We start from the raw sequence: 3,415 nt of genomic DNA on the forward strand, positions 1-3,415 counted from the left end.
GAGGATGTGAGGATGACAGCATTTGCAGCTTCGCCTGCCTCACATTTACCAGCCCTCTCCTTAGTCATCTCTTCTGCTTCTCAACTGCATGCTGATGAGCAAAATCACAAAAGGTGCCTGGGGCTGTGGCATTCAACCCATAGGGTCCCCAGCGATCACCCAGGGCCCTGTGCAACCCAGGAAGAGAGCCCCGGGTGGGGGCGCCTCCAATGTGGCTCTGGCCTCAAGGACGTTCTTCCTGTCTTCCAGGAGCGGCAGCGACACTGAATCTGTGATTCTTTTTAACAGCAATTCAACAGATGCTATTAGCTGCTGCCTGCTTGTAGAGTTGAGATTTTCTCACATATTTCTATTGAAAACAGAACATAAAAATAGTAAGCTAAGTATGGAAGAAAAGTCAGGGGGGATTACTCACAATCTGTGGTCCTGTCCACATTCACTCCAATCTTTACACTGTTGCTATTGTAGTGTTCATACCAGGAAATTACCTTTACATGGCCTATTTTTGATTCAAACACAAGGCCCAAGTTTTACAAAAGATTCTCTTTGCAAAAGGATAATTTTAATGCAGAATCATACCATTCTGCCTTTCTTTTCTGACATGCATTCTCTTAATTCAGGGGAGTGGATAGCTGAGCTAAAACAAATGGTGAGATGCTGCCAGGATTCTTGCTCCTGCTCTGTCAGTTACAGTTTAAGTAACACATGAATTTTGTCTTAACCTTGTTATGCCACAGAATCTCCAGGAAAATGTGGGGGATGATACCCTCCCACATCCCTCGCAGGATGGTGAATTAACCCAGTGAACCTACCCCAAGCCCTTGGCTCACATGCATGAGGCCCCCAGCTAGACAGCAGCAGAGCCGTAGTGCAGCGGCCTGGGCAGTGGACAGGCAAAGGCTCTGCTCAGGTGAGCGATGCCCCACCCAGGGGGGACCCAGGCCGGCCCTGGCTCTGCAGCCCTGCACGGGACCCCTGGTCCCAGCTCTCTCGCCTCTGCTGTCTGCCCCTCCCACCCGGGCCCCCTCCCAGGCCCCCCACCCCTCCTTGGCCCTCCTTCACCAAAGCCTCACCCCCTGCCTCCCACCTGGAGCCCACCCTGGGCAGCACATGGCTTGTGTCCCTCCCTGGAGGGGCAAATGGGCGCTTTAGGAATACAGGGCCTCCCTCCCTGGGGGGGGAATGCCTCACCTCCCTCGAGGATGTGAGAAAAGAGGTTTTCTGCTGAAAAGGGGAAAAAGTTGTTTCAGAGCATTTTGTTTAGAATTTCACACCTCTTTCCAGTTACACCGATTCAGTCAGTGACTGGAAATGTCTTGCAGGATTTTGCAGGAAGTGTGGCCCTGTGTCAGGCATGAGAGATGGAAGGAAAATGGGGCCTCTGTGGGGAGGGCCCCTGGGGGCAGAGGCCAGCGGCAGGAGGACGCAGGGTGTTCAGGGAGTTTTGAGGCCCTGGCACGGACAGTGTCCGAGGAGAAGCCACTGTCCTGGTCCAGTCCCTCTGCTAAGAGGCTGGCAGGCCCCCTGCCTCAGCCTCGGTAATCACGGGGGGCCAGCACCCCGACTCTGCCACCCAGGCCTGCAGCCACACTTCTGCATCTGTGCCCTGATTTGTCCCGTTCACCATCTCTTCCCTCCTGAAACTCCCATAAAAGCACTTCTCCCACAGCTGCCAAAGCCTGTTTTTGATTCCACAGCCCACGTAACCAGGGCGGCCTCCTGGTAGCCCTCTGCCACCTTCAGACCACTGGTCCCCTTGTTCTGCCAAACCTTTGCCCTTTGACATCCGTGTCCATGTCACACACATCCGCCTTGTTTCCTCACCTCCCAGTCAGTCCTCTGCATCCCCGGACCCCCAAATGCTGCCAGTCCTGGTGACTTTGACATTCCCGGGAAAGCCCATTCAGTTCCCTGGATTCTCCATTTCTTCACCTCCTGTGTCAGACCATCTTCCCTCCCTCTGCTTCAGCCACCACTGCACCACCTCAGGCTCTCGGGTGCCAACACCACGCTCCCATGCCAGCCACCTCCATCCAGTCTAACTGAGCAAGGGTCCCGCCTGGGGAAGCCCACAGCCTCTCCAGGGTTCCCAGCTCACTGTCTATCCACAGCCTCACAAATGCCCACCACCCCTGTGCCTTGGTCAATCCCATGCTCCACCACACCAGTCGCTTTTTACAAGTGCCATAAATTCCTTTCTCTGTCACATGTCACTTGTCATAGGCAAGTATCACTAGCAGCAATATTGGGGATGGATTAAACTAGGAAGGGATTGGAGGCAAAGCAGCTGGAAGAACAAAAATGATTCTGCAGCTATATAGATAGATGACAGGTAGATAGATAGATAGATAGATAGATAGATAGATAGATAGATGATAGAAGATATTCTTTGAAAAAGTAAACAGACTATCTGAACGTATGGTCACACTGTTATATAGTAATTACATTCTTCCCTAGCAATTAATAATATTTGACTTGATCAAATAGTCCAGCCCTGGATTTGTCATGTTGAAATTATCATAGTTTTTGAATGAGTGTCCTAGATTATCTCAGAATATGTTTCTTACCACAAGCTGGAAAACATTTATAGTTTGTGGTCTGGGGGCTAACCAGGCCCGAAAGTATCTTTCCACAGTAATTGGAAAAAGCCTCCCACGTTCAACTGCCTATTTTTAAACACAAGCAACGTCTCACTCCTTCCAAACCAGATTGCTTTCAACGGGGAGAAGTGCTCCTATTCAGGCATGTGCACCAGCCCTGGAGTCCATGGGCCATCCCTTCAAAGCATCTGGGCTGCAGTGGTGCCTGGAAAAAGTGATTACTTTAAAACTTCAAAAATAGTCATAGAGATTTTAAAGCTGTATTTAAAAACAAGCAATCAATGACTAATTCTACCCAAAGTACCTAGAGAAGAAAGAGGCCAAACACCAAGGAGGTGAACAAGAGGGAAAGAATTGAACGGAGCGGACGCCGAGAAGCGCGCCTCTAGCAGAGGGCTCCAAAGGGCTGTTTCATTCGCTTGTTTATTCATCTCAAAAGCCAAACGCTTCAAGGGCAGCCAACGCACCGGTGTGCCTGGTTCTCTGCCAGTGGGGCAGGAGGGGCCGCGGCCGCGGAAGCGGAGCTCACCGCCGACTGGAGGAAGCCCCCAGATGCCGGTGAGTCCTCGCTGCCGCCTGCTGGGCACCCTTAGCCCGGTGGGAACCCAGAGAAAATGCTCAAAAGAGAAAAAAAAAAAAATGGAGCTCTTATGAAAGGCAGCTGAATAAATCAGTCTCCACTTAAGCTGTAGAGACAGAGCATCGTATTCATCCCTGGGTAGATGCAGGACAAGAGAGGTTCATCCCGAAGAAAACACGCAGGGAAAGGAGGGACCGGCACAGCCCTCATGGGAGAGACCCGCGGGGCCGGAGTG

This window comes from Manis pentadactyla, chromosome 7 (genome assembly GCF_030020395.1).
Source record: "Manis pentadactyla isolate mManPen7 chromosome 7, mManPen7.hap1, whole genome shotgun sequence".
Taxonomy (NCBI): domain Eukaryota; kingdom Metazoa; phylum Chordata; class Mammalia; order Pholidota; family Manidae; genus Manis; species Manis pentadactyla.